Source organism: Hesperophylax consimilis, chromosome 18 (genome assembly GCF_061612785.1).
Source record: "Hesperophylax consimilis isolate HC1 chromosome 18, BYU_Hcon_1.0, whole genome shotgun sequence".
NCBI lineage: Eukaryota > Metazoa > Arthropoda > Insecta > Trichoptera > Limnephilidae > Hesperophylax > Hesperophylax consimilis.
Window position 1 is genome coordinate 3,014,085 of NC_142853.1, and position 22,078 is coordinate 3,036,162.

The 22,078-nt window shown below is 34.6% G+C and overlaps 1 protein-coding gene across 1 annotated transcript in view; it reads right to left on the reverse strand.

The window, feature by feature from the left end:
• Positions 1 to 22,078, reverse strand: part of LOC149415241 (uncharacterized) — a 238,352-nt gene that overhangs the window by 48,188 nt on the left and 168,086 nt on the right. The gene's annotated exons all lie outside the window — the stretch shown is intronic.

Here is a 22,078-nt window from a genome sequence, read left to right on the forward strand (position 1 = left end):
AGTCAATTTTGTAATGAAGTATTTTAAGTAATACTATTAAATCTGTGTTTATTCTTCTTTCTGAAAGTTTTAATTTGGACAATTTATCTAGTAAGTAGTTATAATCAATGTTTTCTACAGGAATATGCAATTTATAGTTTATATACTTCAGGAACTTATGTTGAATCTTTTCAATGTTATAGTGATTTGTTTTTGGGGTATTATGGCGTGTTGCGCTACTTCCTTCTTTAGACAACGTTTCGGACAGCATTGCAGTGTCCATCATCAGGGCAGATCTGTAATTTATGTGCAAATTACACATATGCCCTAATGATGAACACTGCAATGTTGTCCGAAACGTTGGCTAAAGAAGGAGGTAGCGCAACACGGCACAATACCCCAAAAACAAATCAGTATAATACTTTTGGCCGTGAAAATGTCTAATCAAACAATTTATGGGTCGTAAATGTTTGAATATCAGTTATATAAAATTTAAAACACGTTCATTAGTAAGAAAGTATAACAATAAATAATTCAATGGTTTACTTACAATCGGAGTCCCTGTCAAGGCCCTTATACGCTGGTATTCATCATACTGAGTTCTTATATAGTCGGTTATAACTTTACGGATACACTCATATGTACAATGTACATACACACATTGGGTGGATATTAATTAATTTTGCAACAAGGAACTTTACAAATAGCACGAGTTCAGTTTTAACACTGTTGGTTTACGATGGTGGTTTTAGCATATTTCACGGCGCGCGTCGCGACGCCCGGATGTTGGTCCCGTGAGACTGTTGCACTCGCGGCCCGCCGTCTGGCTGAGTGATTGCCGTTGGGATAGCGAGGTGAGGAAGTAGGAAGTAGGAAGTAGGAAGTAGAAAGTAGGTTGGGTGGAGAGGGTGGTTTCTGGCCCCGTCCGGATGCACGATGCAGCTCGCAGAGAGAGTAGGATTGATGCGTGAGCATATTGAATATAAATTTAACATCAGATCAATACGACAAGAAAATTACCGGATTTATTCAAATTATTTTTTTAAATAACGATATGGAAGATTTAAGGTAAACATACAGAAAAGTGGGACACGGTTAATACGCATTTCAAAAACAACTTGTTAACTATCAGTAAGATACAAATGATATGTATTTCAGTGTCGAGGGGTGAGAATCTCGACTAGCAAGCCGAAGTCACGTGTTCAAATCCTGGCGTGCGCAAGTAATTTTTATTTTCTTAATTTGTGTTTTTTCACAATTTATTCATTTCAAATATTTATATTAGTATACTTGCTGCACGTTCCAGAATGGAAGATAGTTCTCAGTATCGCCCTGGTTTAATAACACTATTTGTAATTGAAAAGTTGCTTGGAATGGCTTTAGCCGTGTTTGGTGACCAATCTGAATAGCCAGGTACTTCCCCACCACCTTCTCCCCATAGTACCTTCAACCTCACAACATAAAAGAACATAAATACATATTATTGAAATAAAAACCGGAATTAATAATGGCATTTCCATTAAAATTATGTCTCTGCGTGCGAACTGTATGTATATTACTCTAATAAACAATAAACAGTGTTATTTTCAAGTGAATTTACAGGTAAGTTTGGTCCTGTATACTATCTGCATGTGCAAAATATAAATAAATAATAATACTTATATATGTACATTCTAGCATTACTATTATTAGCACCAGATTTTATTTTTTTAGGCGATGTCTTAGTAACTTCCTGAGGGATCCGTCTAGAAACATTTGAGATTTTAGTAATATGTTCATCAGAAATAATTAAAATAAACCCCACGGAAAGATCGATTTTCTAGGCCTGCTAGGGCGAAGTCAACCGTAGGTCCGTCCATGAATATTGTTTTTATACGACTTCATCACTTACGTCGTTATGATTTTCACTTAATTTTAGAGATTTGATAAGGCAAATTCATCCACAGGTCTATCCAATACACCAGGGCCGAGCGTCGCATATGTTTGTGCACGGATGCTTCACTGATTCTGGATTTATTTTAGAGTATTGTCTAGTTTTAATCAAATGCATTATACATGTAGTTTTGTGTTATTGATTGACGAACCGTTGTATGCAATTTGTTAAATTGATAATAGTTTGACTAGTCTATAATTAGTAATAAGATAGATCATTTTAGAAATGTTTTATATATTTGTACAACGCCCTTGAGGTGATTTTCCACAAAAACGGCGCTATACATATAATCCAAATATTATTATTATTCATTCCCAACTGAGGATGCCATAGTCTCGCAGTCCCCATATCCAGACAGTTGGGAGCAGTTGGGACGCTTGAGCGGTAGGTACTTACATAAAGAAAAAAAAGTTTGTTAATAATGAGAAGTAAGTATTTCAGTTTCTGGAAGCAGATAATAATATCGGCACTAAATTATCTCGATATGCAAAGTTCATTTTTACGTGTTAAACATTGTTTATTCAAAAGGAAAATAAAAATGGCCTTTTCTCACAAAAAAGGGACGAGGTTTTTGTGTTAGGGAGGAAAAAAACTCAGTAATATAAAATATGTTAGTGATAATTAAATATTGTAAAAAAATAACAAAAAAAAAAGTTTTTAAATTTTTTTTTAATTACCCAGATCAATAATTTAATTCACCCAGATACTATACAGCAACAAGTGTTTCAATGGAAGATTTGATAATTGAAAGATTTAATTAACCCAGATACTATACAGCAACAAGTGTTTCAATGGAAGATTTGATAATTGACAGATTTAATTAACCCAGATACTATACAGCAACAAGTGTTTCAATGGAAGATTTGATAATTGACAGATTTAATTAACCCAGATACTATACAGCAACAAGTGTTTCAATGGAAGATTTGATAATTGACAGATTTAATTAACCCAGATACTATACAGCAACAAGTGTTTCAATGGAAGATTTGATAATTGACAGATTTAATTAACCCAGATACTATACAGCAACAAGTGTTTCAATGGAAGATTTGTCATTATAGAAGGATTAGGAAGGGAGAAGGAGGTTGGTGGTTGGAGACATTCGTTAGCGGGCAGATATTCCGTGTCCTTTGTGCTTAAGGTGTGGTGAAAATCTTCTGTTGGTTGGCTTAGAAATAGAATAATTTTGGCATAATAATCGTCAAAATTCCGTGAAGAATAGAAAACCTCGGTGAATGCAGCCAACAATATCGGTCGGTTAATCTTAATATGTGTTTTCGCCGTCAAATGTTGCGAGTTATGTTTAGGAAAAATTACTCTCTTTTAAAAATGCACAATGACATTATTACGCAGTTATAGAAATAGAAATCTAAAATAGATCAATCAATAAATTGAATGTCGCAAAACCGTTTGTGAAGAGAGTTCAATGATTGTGTATGCCGCTTTCTGTAAATAATACTTTATATGTAATTAAGAGGCAACTCGGGGTCGAAAAATTCGAATAAAAGATACATTACAAACTTGTCCCTTGCTCCTTCCCCCGAATACTGAGCTGAGAAATCTAGTTTTTGTATTCCCCTGATTTATCTACCAAAACTGGACCGATTTTTAAGATTTTATTCACCAACTTTATCAAAAGAAAATATTCTACATGTGTACTTTTTCTTTTTAAAAAATACTCTTTCAAATTTGTAAACTGAATGTCTGTGTCATTCAAATTGGTGGTGTTCAAACTAGAGAATTTTGAGGATGTTTGGAGTGTCTTAACTCCCGTAACAAATAACTCATCAAAAAAATAATAAGTAAAGTACGTACCAGTGATTGATATCTGTATTTTATTATTAAATATTTGCACTAGTGTCACATTCCATAGAGGAAATAATTATTAGGATTTTTTAGCTTAAAAAATGATGAGGTTTACAGTAATTGCCGAATTTTTACATTTTATGCCCACTTTTCCTAATATTAAATTCAACGTAAAAAATTAATCACATTTATTTTTTTACACTACTTCTGTAAAAGTAGGATGTCGAGGCATCAGCCACGATTATGCAAACTGCGCTTAATAACTTAGAATCTTAACATCATCATTTAAACAATCTGTTTAACAAAATAATTTAATAAAGTACTCCTGTAAACACGAAAAATAATATCTTTTCTCAAAGAGTAAAAAAAATGGTTTGTAGAATATAATCCATAATACGTAGGGCACGAATCTGTCAGCAGCCGGAGGGTGTTTGATTGATTTGATTCTAAAAACTTTTATATGAAAAAACTTATACAATACCATATTATTTCAAGAGTAACCCCGAAGTTTTAACCCATTTTTTTGTTGTTTCGAAGCCCTCCGAGCTTTTGTGTTTTTACTCTGTATCCGACCTTTGGAGGTTTGCTAGTATAAGTTTAACGAACCGTATTTTCATAAAACTTAGCGGGCACCCTCAACAATATAAAAAACATATATTTTTTATAAGATCCGCCAACTGACCGGAATTAGTGGGATTATGAACGGGCCGGTATATCAGTAGCTCTAAGTGCTTGCTCGCCAAGTACATGAATCCTAGCATTAGCGGCCTATCCTTGTTAGGCTTGTAACTAGTTCGTTTTTTAACCGCTGTGGCGCTAGTAGTGAGATAATGACGGTAAATTTACGTTAATTGTTTACTTATATCAATATGGAATCCGATTATTCATCGATCGATGAGGAAAGTCGATGATGATATTCAATATAAAAGAGTTCCAGTGTGAGAACAGTTCGTTTTCAACGCTTAGCTCATCATAAATTAATGAACAGTACGATGACTCCAGCAATACAAATACTATTTACAAATCGGTTCCTTGTACAACAAGGTGGGGTAAAAGTAATGTCATAATGTCAAATGTCATTGTGCTTTGATATTTATGTTGTAGACAGATAGAGAATTAGTTGACAACAAGCAATGGAGCACGCGGAATTATTGTTAATGCTTATTTGACCAATTTCCGATCTGTTGTTTTAATGCAGGTGGGGCAAAAGTAATGTAATAATGCGAATTAGCTACCATTTTGTTATAAATTAAAAAAAATTGGATCTGTTTCCACGGAAAGTTGATTTGAAGGATTGCACGAGACGCTCAACAAATCACTTAGTTGGTCGCGCACATGGTCCAGGAAAAAGAGGATGACGACGAAATTCACTTACATTAAAAGAGGTTAACTCATATGTTCATAATAAATAATCACGTGGAATATCCAATGCGCCTTTTCATACTCCAAAAGTAAGGACTTCTGCCTATAAGAACGCGCCAACTGCTTAACGATTCTGCATTGATCATCGGTATTTTCAACGTTACTTACAGACAGTTCATCAAATATATTTTGATATTAATCACAAAATAGTAAAACTGCCCCTTGACCTTTTATACCTACCTGAAACTCAAATTTTGAAATCTTCTCCGTAATACATTGGTGCAAAACCGTTTTATGGAGAACATTAATAAAAAAATTAAAATATCAAAACAGGAGCCGTTTTTTCTTATTTTTCAAAAATCACAATCAAAAGAAATGATACGTAAATTGATAAAGTTTCTCGCTTTGTAATACAATCTAAATTCACATGAAAATGTGTTGAAGTACCTACCTACATTGTTCCCTTACTTATGGTATTCACGAAATATTAAAGGCTTTAGTTGTCATTTGGATTGTTTGAACAAGAAATTGAATTTCCCTACAAACCCCCGGATAACAGAAACTTTATAGAATGTTAGAGAGACAAGAAGACAGATAACGTTTCCGGTGACTGGATTCAATACTATTCAAGTGAATAGGGAACGAGTCCACTTTAAATAAATGGAACACGAAAGCACTTCGCGGTTGTTATAAAACCAACAACAGAGCAGTGGTTTTACGTTTAGCGGTTTAGCCATGGCGTGGTATTGCTTTGCGCTCTATTAAACTTCTCATTTCCTCAGATCCTAAAAGATTTCATGTCTTATTTTGAAACTCGGAATTGGTTTGGAAAGTTCATGAATATAAAATAATTTAATTCTTTTAACCCATTTCATGTGAAATTGCAATTCGTAAGTCCATTCAATTGATTGCTGTTGAAACTTTTCCTCAAAATCAATAAATGCTGGTGTCCCACAGGGATCAGCCGGATGCCCTTTATTGTTTAATTTATTCTCCGATATACTTAATAAATTACTAGACTGATGAATGAGAAGGCAATAATAAGTTTTACAAACCAGCAAAGGGGTTTTAAATAATCCATTGGGCAAAATCTCGAAGAACATCGAAACTTTGACAGGCTTCATTTTGGAATGCGGGTATGGGATCCGTCGCTCGGGAACCATTTATTAGATAACCAACACCTCTGCCATGAGTCACCCCAAGTGGTTCGCCACAGATGGTAACTTAGCAGGGGTGCCTGGGTTCATGGGTTGAGGTTTATTTTGTTGGTCTTGGTGACGTAGGCGTATGTCCACCAGCTGCGTGACGGATGGAGAGACCGATTGAGGAAGACCTTTGACGTCACCAGTTGGACTCTCTCAACTCAAACGTCCGTCACCCCTTGATACTTTGACCCCAGATTCCTACCCGCCTCTAATGTCTTTATCCTTTCCACAACTTTCTCTTCCCCTTTCAGGCAGCATCCCAAAATATGACATAGATCCTGAGAGACATTATTTTTCTCAGAGCCTTCTATTTATTTATTTATTTATTGCATCTCACTATCCATAAAACACTTTTTTTTTCGCATAAAAATCAACCTCACTAGGACTGAGCCTGTATCGAGGTTAACAATTTACACTATAGTGAAGCAAACATAAGAGTAATCACAAACATAAATTAATTCTACATACAAACACAAAATATTTCAAAATTAAAGAAAAAAATAAGTATTAGATGTGTTACCAGATGGGTAATTTGACAGTATATTGTAACAATATTTGAACCATAACTAATCATTATTCAAAAGAAGAAGCAAAGTAGATAATAAAGACAGATAGGGTGACATTCAGTTTTTAGTAAATGGGACTTATATAAAATCTTATTATTTAAGAAAGGACAAGGATGAAAAAATATTAAGACAATTGTCTGTCAATACAAAAATCTTAATTAATTTTTTAAATTTAACTAAGGAATTGGTAGACTTAATATGATTTGGAAGAATATTAAACATAATTGGTGATATTTTTCTCCTGATATTTTTTGTTAACATATCGATATGGTCATTCCATCTTAAAAATTTATCAATCTTTACACCTAGATACATGATACAATCTACACTTTCCAAGGGTTGGCAATTACAATTTAGCAGACAATTATGTATAATTAGATTATGAGTGCCAGAAGGCTGACTTTTTGATGATATACTAAATGTCACATATTTAGTTTTTATTGTATTCAAAGTTAAGATGTTATTATTCAGCCAACTCTTTACTGCTCTTAATCCTAAGTCACATTTGTTAAAAGCATCTCTCCAGGTTTTACCCTAAAATATTAAAGCAGTATCGTCTGCAAAACTAACAATGTTACCTGGAATATCTAAATTACACAAATCATTAATGTAGATTAAAAACAATATTGGTCCAAGCACACTACCTTGCGGAACCCCAAAAGAGATTGGTTTGCTATTGCTTAAATGATTATTTATCTCTACTTGTTGCGTTCTATCACTTAGATAGGATGTGAACCAGCCTAGTGCTGTATTATGAATGCCAAGAGAAGATAATTTTTTGAGGAGTAATCCATGGGACACCGTATCAAATGCCTTTGATAGATCTAAGAACACAGCCAAAGCTTTGTTTCCATAGTCTAACGCACTAATGACTTTGGACAATACCCTCAACACTGCATCACTTGTTCCTATATTCTCTCTGAAACCAAACTGATTGCTAGAGAGTATATTATATGTTTCTAAGAATGATACCAATCTCGACTTAGCCAACCTCTCTATTACTTTTGAAAGAGTATTGAGTAAGGATATAGGTCTGTAATTATTGACATCTAGACGATCTCCACCTTTAAAAAGGGGAATTATTTTAGCTTTCATACAATGAGAAGGGAACAACCCACTCTCGAAGCTAATATTTACAAGGTGAGATATGGGACCAGCTAATTCGGATACATGCATTTTAAACACCATAACACTTAAAGAATCAATACCGCACGAGAAAGACATTTTTAAATCATTTATCACATTTGTGACTTCAGAAATGCTAGTTGGTTTAAAATAAAAATTGTCCCCTGTAACGTGATGTTCAGATTTAAAATCATTCACAAGACACATCTCACTAGTTTTATTAGCACTGCACAGATTATTAGCGAAGCTTGGACCAATGTCACTGAAGAAGTTATTTATATGATTAGTAATTGTATTTGGACTCTCTTCTATTGAAGTAATAATATTATTAATTTTCAATTTTTTATGGTAGTTTGTTCCTTTTGTAGGTTGATAGCCTCCTTTATAATCTTCCACTGTTGTTTAATGTTACCATTGACTTCATCCAATTTTCTTCTGTAGTATGCTTGTTTTGTTGTTCGTATTATCTTTGTACACCAATTCCGATATCTTTTATAGTATTCCAACAGTTCTTTGTTATAGATTTCTCTTCTACATTTATTGTGCAATTTATCACGTGTTCTGAGGCATTTGATTATTCCAACATTTATCCATGGTTTTAGATATTTTCTGTAATGTTTCTCAATTTGTACTGACGTACAACTTTGCACATGAGTTTTCAAACATTTAATGAAATTATCTGTTGCCAGATTGACGTCTTTCGTTGATAGTACTGTATCCCAGGATTCCTCCTTTAATTTGGTCTTTAAAAGGTTGTTGTCAACAATAAGTTTGGGTTTTCCATTACTATTTGAAATATTTTTAAGAGTTAAGCTCATAAACTTCATCAAAATTGCAAAATGGTCCGTTATGCCAGTAGTAAAAGCTGCTCCCTGTGGTTTTAATTTTGATTTCGCCATAATATGATCAATGCAACTTGATTTGTTAGGAGTTACTCTTGTTGGTGAGTTTATTATGGGCTTAATACCATGAAATGCTAGAAGTGATAGATATTTTTGTGTTTTTATGTTCTTCAAATCTAGAGTATCAATATTTAAGTCCCCACATAATATAATCTCTTTATATTGCAATGATACAGAGTCAAGCAATTCATCCAATGAATCGAGAAAGTTATCTATATTAGTCTGAGATGGAGACCGATATATAGCTATTAAACATATTGTATTGGAAAATTGCATTTTTAAGCAGTTGGCGTTGGGGAGAGAAATTTCCTCAACAGTTACCTGAATGTTTTGCTTTATATAGATAGCTACTCCATCATTTTGCAAATTGTTCATCTTTGTTTTGTAGACTACATACTCAGGAATGATAGGCATATTTATCAAACTGCCCAGCCAAGCTTCTGTGAAGACTAGTACTTCTAGACGATGATTAATGCAATCAAGCATAGTAACAGTTTCATCAAAATTTTTGCTTAAACTTCTAATATTCATGCACAATAAAGAAAATTTTGAATCCCTCAAAATTTTTTTGCAAGAATGTGAATCTTCTAATGTTATGTTAGGTTCATTATTGTCAGCCAAATCAATTATGTTGTAAATATCATCCATTTAATTTATTTTTTTAGATAAAAATGACAGTCTCTGAGTGATGATTAAGACAATTGATTCAAGTCATCCGCGTGTTTAATGATTAGAACTCTTGAGGATTGTTCCAGGTTCTTTTTCACACAAATTTTATTGTTACGAAACCATACAAATTGAAACTTAGCTTCTTTAGCTTTTTGTTTCGTTTTCCAAAGAAGGTTTTTTGAATAAGAGGATAAAACTTCACCAAAACTTTACAGTCCTTCAATTGCTTAATTTTTTTGCGTGCGTTAAGAAATTCAGATTGGGACTTGTCATCTTTGAAATGAATGATCATCCTCTGAGCTCCAGGTTTATTGATAGATTTATCAGGATATTGAGTAATTTTATTGATTCTACCTGGTTCAATCGGAATGTCAAGTTGTTTTATAAATCTTACAACGGTTTCCACAGAATTTTCTCCCATCAAAGTTTCTACACCAGACAATTCAGCACAATTATAGCTTATGTTTTGTTGCTCCATTTCAGCTACACGAATTTCTAAATTTTTAATTTTTAAATCTTTGATAGAATTTGCATTTTCTAAGTAATCAACATTTTTTTTTAATTGCATCATGTTTCCAATATTCATAGTGATTTCATCATATTGTTTACTAATAAATTCAATACTTTTTCTCATATCGGATATCTCCGATTCAAGATTTTTTTTCAAAGTACTCGATTCGAGTTCAATTTTGGCAAAAACTTGTTGCTTAAAATCGTCCATTTTTTTATCCATGTATTTAACAATTTTTCCAAATTGATCCTCATTAGATGGAGAATCCAATGCTTTTGATCTAGTTTGCACTAGATTCTGATTGTTAGGCATTGTATATAATTATAATAATATGACTCACAAATGGCAAATTAAAGATGGTCACCCCACAGACTTAATGCTCACTGGTAAACAAAGTGTAATATAGTAGGTACAAATTTATTGTTGTGAATACTAAAAGTAGTAAATAGTGGAATATCACAGAGCAGACGTCTTCACTCAACAACAGTATTGTCGCAACTCAACTTCTATGTTGAGTTAACTTTAAAAAAAAGGAGGATTTTAACCTTAAGAAGTTCTACTCTTCCGGAAACAATAATTTCGTACAATTGGTTTTACAGAACCCGCAGATACAGTATCTCTGTATAGATCACTTTATAAGTACGACCCTTGTTTGATATTCACGTCAGCTCTACCTGATCAATGCCCTCACCCTCCTCAACACGACATACACGAATACGTTATTTACCTGTCTTAACGGAGGAATTGGAATCAATGGAACACGAGCCATGGGTGGGAATGCTGTATTAGTGTTGCCTCCAATTCGATATATTATATGGATAAGTACTAACGTTGTTAATCCCAAACCGTAAGCACGTGAACAGCACACTTCCACGGTTAATATTTCGAAAGAGTTCAGGGTGTCTATTTCAGCCGATCGACAAAAGATTTACCGATAATGTCGATAATTTGTCACCGTTCCCGAGCACTACTCCAGATCGCAAACGTACAAACAATAGTCCACGTCGAATAAATTAAGAACACTTATTTGGCGTGAACTGTTTTTTGTTCGTTGGCGATCTGAAGTCGTGCTTGGAAACGATGAAAAGTTTAAAAGAAAAACCGACATTTTCGAAAAAACCTTTATCAATCGACCGTGCTAGGTAACTATCCGAATTTTAAATAATCTGTCAGCTTTTTCTTCGCCTTACAATACAGATCTCCTGAAAATAAGGACAAGATACCACAATAATGGATTAGCATTCCACAAACTGTCAACACTAGACCAAAAAAAAAATTCAAAATCATCAACAACGCTGTTGACAAAGACTCCCTTCTAGAAAACATTAATTATATATAATAAGATCCCACACCCACAACCAAAAACAGAAGGACTTGCACAGAGTATAATAATCTCTTTTCAAGCGTGGATATTTTCCGTTTATTTTCAGGTCAATTTACAAATTGTAACTAACTAACTAACCATAAAGCCGTTTCACCGCAGGGATAAGTAGAGAGGACGGACCGCCAATCAGCTCAGTCTTGGCACACACTTCTTAACTCATTCACATTCATACATCGTCTCATATCTTCTATTATTCTGACTCTTGAAATGGCCCGACTCAAGTATCTGATTCACTTGATCGTGCCATGTCTTCCTCGGGCGTTCCCGACTTCTGCTACCATTCGCATTTGCGTCATATATTCTCCCGTCCCTTCATTTCTCATTTCTCACACGATCACACATGATTTTAACACACAAACGTCCTAGGGATCTCACTTCTATTACAAAATGAAAATTAGAAAAAAATAAATCGAACGGTTAATTACGAACCCTCTACCCCTGGTGTGTATGTATAAGATCTTTATACATTTGATAAACAAATGTATATGTAAAATTCTTACTAATATAAACTGTCATTTAAAGGCCATAATGTATTTTATGGACAGATTAATACATTGTTGTACAGTCAAAGAAGATTTTTTATTTTGTAGGAACTCGAAATTTCTCATAGAATCTTGGAATATTTCAAAGGTATTTTTAAATAGGCTATATATTATTTCTTCTTTTTGAAGATTTCGTAAAAACAATAACCATTTTTTTAAAAAAGATACAGTTACCATTTAGACGTTTGTATTTTAAATTGACTTTAATATTTATCAATTGGAATATATCAATTTCAAGCCCGAAATTTTTGTAAATAAAAACCTTTAGTTACTCCAAACTTTTGGAAAATTAATTAGTTTTATTTAAGGAAACTGCAAGAAAATGATTACATCACTTTTTTGCGGTTTTTGCAATTATAATAATTCCAAGAGAATATCCAAAACAATCGACTATTGGATTAATCGTTTGCGCAATATAATAAGATGATTTCTTTGATTTATATTTACCTACACATACTTAATACACTTATGATAGTGACAAGTATCAGTTTCGTGGAATTATTGTTAAATTCACGCGGCGACAGTCACAATTAAAAAAATATATCTAAAAAATAACCTAACCTTTGCAAGACGGAAACTTCATGTGTCAGTCAGTGAGATAAAATCATTTGTTTTATTAGTAATAATTCAAAACAGAAATTGTAGTCTTTATTTAATGTAGAACGCAAAAATGTAAATAGATAAAATATATATGTCTATGTAAAGTCAAAGTCGATACGAAATTCGCACTGATAAAACAAAGCTCTATACACAAGCGACAGATTTTTCGCGTGAGCAGCTCTTTTCAATACATTTCAAATGGACCCTTTCATCTGACTGCCGATTGGGCAAAATGGAAAGTGTGTTATAAATGAACGCCTGCGAAATAAGAAGGTTTTTTTCATCACTTAATCCCTTATCCCTAACCGAGTACAGACTGAACGCTGGCTTTAAAGGGGTGGAGAAAGGCTGAAAGCTCTGGGTGTAAGGGATTGGTAGGCTTCTCGGCTGATAAAGCTGAATAAAATACTCACTGGTGCCTCCCATGTACCTCTAAAAACCTCACATAAAGAAGTAAGCAAATAAATAAACAGTAAACTATTTCTACATGGCGGCAAGTACTCACTGCAAAATCTTAATTTGAAGACTTAAATGGGAGAAATATTCCATTCGAGCGTGGGGTGTTTACTTTTTGATTCGCCATTCGAATTAATTAATATATTTTTTTGTTTTTTTATTTTACTAGCAATATCAATTTTTTTTCAGGTTTATTTTCGATGTCTGTCTCACTAGGATAAACCTGTGTCGAGACAGACGTATGGAGTAAATAAATTAATGTTTACATGTTATTTGATACATGATACATACAATATTTCATTACAATAACAATAACATTAAATGACAATATGAAAATGATAAAAAATAATTAATGATAAATTGGTTAATCAGCATCTAGTACATACTTATGAGGGAATTTTTATAAAATTTTTGATCTTGGATCTGTTTTGGTTGATGATCCAAGACTTGATGTCTGTTTTACATTTCGAAAAAAATTCGTTCAGTCTAATGGCTAGTGGCGGAGCATTATATAGCCTTGTTGCAAAATATCTTAAATTTCTCTGGCCAAAATTTGTTTTAGCGAAAGGGATTTGTAAGAGATTATGTCCTTTGGTTCTAGTATCACGAGCAGTTTGAACATTGTCAAAAGTAGTTTTGTGTTTGAAGAGGTATGCTAGTACGTTTTTGGCATAAAGTTGCCTAATATCCATAACACAGATTTTCCTAAAGGTTTCGTCATATTTCGTTATAATTCCTCAAAACATTAATATGGGAAAATTCTTACTGCAGATTTTAGTCGATGAATGCACTTTCACCGTTCATCCCATATTTTTCATTCTCTTTCTTCAGCCGGTTGAGAGATGTTGGGACTTCTGTGCGATAATCAAATAAAATGTGAAATGAAAAATGAATGAATACTGGAAAAATACATTTCATGACGACATAATACTTCGAATCCGACGTAAGTGAGTAAAAGCATGTACAAAAATATGCGACGCATGCCCCCGGCGTAATGAATGAACCTACGGTTTTTTTGCCCTAATATCTATATCCTAGTTACTAGTATCTACTCTAAAATAAAGTAAAAATTTAACGACGTAAGTGAAGAAGACGTGTAAAAAAATATTCAGCGCGCGGACCCTGCATATTGGATGGAAAAGTACGGGCGAATATTCCCAAGCAAGCCTAGATAATCGATCATTTCCGTGGGGTTTATTTTAATTAATTTTGCTAAAAGTGTTACTAAAATAATGGTCAAAAATAAAAACTAATCTAATTTTATGTTTGAAATTTCACGTTAAATATTTTAATGGTTAGATACAGTTTTTATTAAGCTTAAATATAAATAACTTAAATCAATGTGTATCGGTAAAAAAAGATGCTGTAGTTTCGAATTTGTAAGAAATGTAAGCCTTGAGCAAACCCCCGTTAGTCTTACCCTCAAAAAAGGAAGACACTCCTGACATCTAATGAAATGGTACCTACCGTAGATCCCATCCCGAGTATAGCTTTTGAAAAGGGTGGATTATCAGGTACATTATCGGGCCTTTTTTTCTCCGTTGGTGTTGATATTTCAAATAGCTAAGAATTATTCATACAATATTCATATTAAGTTTTTTTTGCTGGAATATGTATCCTACAAAATTTCGTATCAGGCACCTTGTATTTGTAAATTCATCAAAACATGAGTGAGGAGGTTTTATTACTCCGCTGGCGTGTACGTTTAAAATGGAAAAGCTTGTGTATTTTATAGTGAAGATTTGTCTGCCAGAAGAAGTAGAAAGTTGATTACCAGACCGTAACGTAAACTCTTAACATTTAAAAAAAAACTGGTTTAGCAGGCATATTTTAAATGTTATTTACAAAGATCTTTGAGGTCAAAAAACGTGATATTTTATGTACTAAAAGAACTCTCTGTCAACGAGATTATTCAATTCAAAGTCTTTTATAATTGAAGTGAAACTTTTTTACGCGCGTCATGCAATTTCGAGGACCGGAGTAAAACCGCCTCATGACCGTCACGAAAAACCGTGATCATTTCGCTATAGGAGCCTAGCTAATATTATATACCTTGTTTAGGTCACTCTCCAAACTCAGCTTCGCGGTCTAGAGGCAGAGCGCCCGACTGTCGTCGTGAAGAACCGAGGTTCGATCCCCGCTTTAACTATATATTTTTTTCTTTTTGTGATTTTTTTAATACGAGGAAAAGTGATAAAATGCTCTCGTGCTGCTACTTTTAGATATTTTGACTATATGATATTTTGGTCAAAATATAGCTTACAAATCGAGCCGGTAGAGTCGCTCGGTATTTTGATTAATTATTTTTATTTTGAATCATTAAAATTACTAATCAAGGTCGATAACGCGACTAATTACCCTCGCAGACGTGCGTGACAAGTTTTTTTAGTAAAAAACACAGCCGTAAGTGAGTTTTTCAAAATTTAGAAATGTTTTTCAAATTCAGACTCCATACGGGAATGAGACTGTTAAAACACGATAGATATTTTCCAAAACGGACAAATATATAGCAATATTTTGAAAAACGACAGATATTACTTCACACTTCCGATATATCTTCGATTCGACCCTATATGCATAAAGCGTTAACGAGAAGTTATGTGATATTTTTCATTTGCCGTGTTTGAAAACGAAAATTTGCGCGGGACAAGTCAATTGAGGAGTACACGTTGTATACGCGGTTCTCGTCGCGCGAGGTACCTCTCCTCGCGGTCTAGAAGCAGAGCGTTTGACACTCGTTATGCAGGACCCGGGTTCGAATCCCATATTTTTATAACTTTTAATTTTTTTTTATCACATGTCACTTATAAATATGTCAATAGACAGAAAAAAAGAGAGAATGAAATGAAAAGAGAGAGAGAAGAATACTAAAAGTTTCACTTCCGTCGTGCGTAGGCTTGCCACACACTGTATTTTTTTTTTTGTCGTGAAATCTTGCGTAACATTTTCCACTCTTTGTTCACTTTTTGTCCACACTTTGTCTACACTTTTTCCACTATTTGCCCACTTTTTTCATTCTTTCCCCACTCTTCATTCTTCATTCATTCTTTGTCTACTTTTTGCTTACTTTTTGTCCACCTTTTGTCCACAATTTGCTCATTTTTTGTCTTTACGATACTTTTTCCACATTTTTTTCAGATTTTGAGCACTCAAAATCAACTTTTCGTCCATTCTTTGTCCACTCTGCAAACACTCTTCGATCATTCTTTTTCCACTCATTGTTAATTCATTATCCACTCTTTGTCGACACTTTTTTTCATTCTTTATCCACTCTTTGTCACTCTTTGTACACTTTTTGTCCACTCCTTGTCCACTCCTTGTTCGCTCTTTAACCTTCTAAGTTATGTAAACTGTGTACATCAATTTACCCATAAGCGTCGATAATTGATTTCGAGTATTAAAAACCGGAAATACTGAATAACACTAAACACTGGAATAACAGTTCCAAATTTAACTCACCTTGTAGCAATTTATTATATAATCGAGAGCTTGCAGAAGCCCAGCTGCATCGATTTCAAACCCCTAAAAGATAAAGGCTTCCCGGCTGTACAAGATTGCTTTCATGTGCGGAGCTTTGAAACCGTTCCAATGTAGCTGTTGGAATTAGCTCTGAATTGAGAGATTAAACGTGGAAACTCTTTAGTACAACAGTGTTGGATCGAATATTGAATATTGGAATCGAATTTTAAAGAAACAAAATATTATAATAAATTATTTCTCATACTCTTATACGTTAGTTGTAAGTCTGAAGATGACCATAATTGTCTACCAATAGAAAAGGGTCAAATAATTTTAAAAATTAAGTATTTATTAAATTTGTTTCACCCTCTTACGAGCAACCTCAGACTGAATTGTCAAAAAGATAAACTTAATTGGTCACTACCGTTATCCTCTTCTAACAACATAATTATAATCACAGACTTACGCTAAAAAACAGTTACTAACTTTTTTTTTAACGTCGTATTTTTTTGATATCCAGGGTGTTTTTTTCAAATCAACTCCGCACAGGAGGCTGAACTAACTAACGAATTATTACGCCTTTTCCACGCAGGCAGAGGACGGTTAGCACAAACAACTCGGTCTTGGCAAACATAATTTTTTAAATATTTATGTCACTCTTTATATGGTCATACTTCTTCTACCATTTTTCTACTTCTAAAATAAATTTTCTCAGGATCTACATCATCTTTGGGTGTACTTTTTAATATAAGTGTGTATGTCAGAAGTGACTTGCCAGGTAAGTATGTTTTGGTATCTTTTCTAAATAACAAATGTAGATTCTAGGAAATAAATTGTATAGCGCCCTTGAGGTGATTTTTCACAAAAACGGCGCTCTACAAATTATCCAATTATTATTATTATTATTACTATATAAATAGTCTTTTTAAAGAAAGGAAGGATAAGATGTTGTGGGAAGGAAAAAGGTATGAGAGGTTGATAGGGATGTGGGGATCATTGTTTTCAGAAGTGAATACACTTATCCCCACTGGGTATAAATCCTTCCCTCCCACGGTGGTGTAAGGTTATGGATCGAGAGAGTTTGTCTAGAGAGTTCAAACATTGGGCGGAAGCATCCCTTATCTAGACCTGGACAATCCTGATCACCAAACCGTAGCCACTAACTGAGCCACATGGGGTGACCCATGGCAGAGGTGTTGGTTCCCTGGCGGCGGTACCTTACCAGCCTCCAAAATTGATTACATTAGTTACATAACATATGTACTTAAGATGCTACTATTAAATTTTATACTCTCAGAACATAAATAGCGAAGATTTTATCAGAAGCTGGGCGTACTATACAGGGCCCGCAGATACTTTAATAGTACACAACTGCTGACCCTGTACAAATCGCAAGTGCGCCCTACTGTCGAATTCGGCAGCCATCTCTGGTCCGGAGCCCCAAAATACCTGAAAAAAACCCTTGACTCTGTGCAGAAACGGGCGGTCCGTTTGATAGATTCCCCAGTCTTAATAGACGGACTGCAATCTTTAGAGCACAGGCGTCAGGTAGGTATGCTGTCCTTGTTCTATCGGTATTACAATGGAAGATGCTCTGAGGAACTAGCGTCATTGATCCCTTCGGCACCGGTGCGTAGTTGGGATACACGCCAAACGCGCGCCCAACATTTGTACACGGTTGACATTTGTCACATGAGAACGGGTCGCTTCTATGATTCGTTCTTAGGTTCAACAGCTCGGCTGTGGAACGAACTGCCGGCCTCGGTGTTTCCTCCCTCCTACAACTTGGGACTCTTCAAGATCCATGTTCACTCCTTCCTCTTCACAAAAATACCCTCCACACAGCATCCCCAAAGATGACATAGGCCCTGAGGGAAATTATTTTCTTCAGGGCCTCCTGTGTGGAGTTAATATAAAAAAATAAGGTAAAATAATGAATTGGTGTGGACTGTTTTACGAGGTGCATGGTTTAGATTGAGATACATTCTCACAGCGACAGCACAGCGCTTTGTTGAAACTTCTGCAATATAGAAAGGTGTTCTATAGATATCAGGGCTTGTAGCCTTACTTAAAAAACGATAAATCTTTTACGTGTCCGAAAGGTATGTCTCTCGACTAGCAAGCCGTAGGTCGCGGGTTCGAATCCCGGCATACGAAGGCTAATTTTATTTGATTAATTCGTGTATCACAATATAATATAATCTCAGCATCGCTCTGGAATAAGACCGTCATTCAGAATTGAACCGTTGCTTGAAATGACTTTGCCCTCTTTGGTGACTAGATCTTTATAGCCAGGAACTTCTCCAACTTCTACTTACCACCTCCTTTCCCTCTCTAACTACTCTCAGACGGGATGACATAGTCGCTTTGGCTCTGTGTCTCCTCTGTGGGAGCAGAATCTTGTGCGGTTTTTTCTAAAAAGTCAATATTTGTTACTCTTGGACACACTACTCATTTGTGTTCCAACCCAACCCTCATACCCTTATCGTTTCTAGAACCTCCTCGCCTTTATTCCCTCAAGAGACTCAACACAGCATCCAGAAAGATTTAGTTTCACTAATTATTTTCTTCTTACCTAAAAATACCTTTCCAAAACTTCGGAACACCCGTTGCAATAAGATGCTTAAAAACTATTTATTATCATGTAAGTATTGCAAAAGAATCGTTAAAAACTTTTAAATTATCGTGTTTCTTTTTTATCGTAAACTTATTTACGACAAACTCAAAGTGATCTAATTTATAAATCAAAAGGTTTATTTTTAACAAGGGTTGACATCTTCTCCAGCGTCACGTTTACGTTGTTCTTCTTATTTGAATAAATAAATGACATCAACATGGAGCCAGAAAACAAACTGAACAAAAGGCGCCCGAGGGCATTGAAAGTATGTGCACGATCCTCGGCGTCTACTGAATTATCCCCTCCCCTCGTCAGCGAATAAATAAAATCTTACAAGCAAATAAAAAGATACAAAGATTAGGTGATAAAAAACATTAGCTCTAAGATTTTACACTACAGTAATGTAAAAAAAATACCCAGGAACTGGAATCGAGAACTCTACCAACTGGCCAATGTCGATCGGGTAAAACCAACATTTATTTCTTATCGTGATTTATTTACGCCATATTGCTCTATCTCCTTATTTAGCCAACATTTTTGACAGCATTACAGTGTCCACCATCGGGGCAGATGTCATGTGGGACATTGCTGTATGTCTGAAACGTTGGCTAAAGAAGGAGGTAGCAACACGGAATAGTATCCCAAAAATAAATCGCTATAAATGTTAACTACATACTAGAAAGCAGTTTAGAGACAAAGGCGATCCAAAATCCCATTTTAATAACAATAAATTAAATGTGTTAAATCTGAGTGTAATGCTAATTAAACTGGGAACTTGCTAACAGATGAAATTACAGTTGTGGATTCATCTTGTTGTGATGCATCGTTTATGAAGAAATCTGAGGAAACCTTTTTCGCGTTCTGAGGGTAGTTTTAATTACTTGCTCGGACTTGCACAAGGATTCACTCTTAAATTAAAACCAGTTTTGCTTTCAGGATGTGAAGATAAAATTACAGTTATGAATCAACCTGCAGATGCATTTTGAATAAAAACCATTCTCATGTATGAAATGCAGTTATTAAATTCTATTTGCAGAATGTTTTCTGCAAAAATCCGAGGGAACCATTTTCATATGCTGGATGTCAACAGCGGATTTAGAAAGAAGGGGGGTCCCGGGGTCGCCCCCCTGGACTCTTAAAAATAGACAAGGAGTTAAACTCCGGTCCCGCTGTAATTACATTCATTTTGATTTACCATGGAGTAAAAAAGCCTCAATCACAGTTCATACTATGGGAAAATTAAGTTATCACAAAATTCGTAAAAATTTGGTAATCCTCGCTGGTATTTTATGAATCACTGTACCTTTGTTCCGATCTTTACAAGCCATTAAAATTAATATGATTTCTGCAATTTAGCTTGTCGATATGATCACAGCCAGTATGCAGAGGCAAAGAGAAACTAGCATGGTCGCATTCAAAAAAGTTTTCATTATGGCTGAGGCCTTCGCAAATGAAATTGGTACAAAATTCACGATCCGCAGATTTACTGACCGTCAAAGAAATAGGTCAAATATTCGGACCTAGTCAAATGTAGAAAATTACCGACTTACAATATATATTCCTTTTATAGATTATTTGTTTAACAAAATCATTCGTGTTCCCTAACGCTCCGCTTCAAAGAATCGCACATTTGAAAAAGCTCCTGTCCCATAACTTCAGCGACGAAGAAAATGAGGACGTTTTACAAGGTGCTGAAGTATATAAATACTTCCTTGTTTTTCAGCTTTGAAGGGAGAGCTAAAAATTTGATAAGAGATGAGAGAAAGTGTTATGCAAAAGTCTCTAGCAGATGCCTACAAAAAAGCAACGGTGCTACCAGATATTAAAACTCTGTGTCAATTGTTGTTCACGTTTCCTTTGACTGCTAGCATTGCCAAGCGATCTTTCTCCACCTTTCGCCTATTAATCCTTAGGATACGACCAACTACAATAGCAGTTCAGGAAATCATGACTCCCTTCAGGTGCACTGCAAATGTGCAGTGTATAGAGCTAAGTATTAGAAGTTTTGAACGCATTTCAATATTGTCCATGAAGATTCCCAAGTAAAACTTTGACATTATAGATGCCTGTCAATTTGGCTTTGAGATATTTACGCAAATATTATCCGTGTTCTAAGGGCTAAAAACATATCTTCGCAACAGAATGTCAGAAGATCGCTTAAATGGACTGGCTTTAACACATAACTATCAAGGCATTGCGTCAGACATGAACGTTAACGAAGTACTGAATATCTTAAGCAGGAAACAAAAGAAAACTGTCGTTTTATGCAAATTTTTTTCTACTATTTTCATATTAATAACCTTTATATTAAGTGTGTTTCTGATAGCAAATTATTGTTATATGTTGTTTGTGTATCCCAAATATCAGAAAAATGTTTGCCCTCCTTCCCTTGTACCCCTCCCAGAAAAAAATCCTGGATCCGCCCTTGTGGATGTAGTACGCACGCAAGATTAAATCTTAAGTTAAAAGCAGTTTTGTTTTCTGAATTATCTGTTTAAATTCCAGTTACGGATTTATCTGCTGACGTATTTCGAAGGAAACCGTTTTTATGTTCCGATTGGAGTTTAAATTCCAGTTTCACACCACGTGCTGCGAAATTCCGAGGAAAACCATTTGCTTGTTCCACTCGTAAAGATTATTTAAGCTCGTGGACTCTTACGCAGAATTACCCTTGTTTATGTTGAAACCAGTCTTGTATTTTGAACGTAACTATTTGAGTACTCATATGTACACGCAACTCAAGGGAAACCATTCTCGCGTTCCGAGTGCAGTTTTAAATCTCGAGTAGTGGATTCATTTGTGAATATAATATAATACACTTGGTCACGCATTTTTTAGGTATCTTCCAAGGATAAAATATTATTAACAGAAAAATATTTTTAAGTATTTTCAAAATCGGAACTGAATTATCGAGAATTTAGACTATCCCGTGATTGAAGCATAAATATAAAAAAACGGA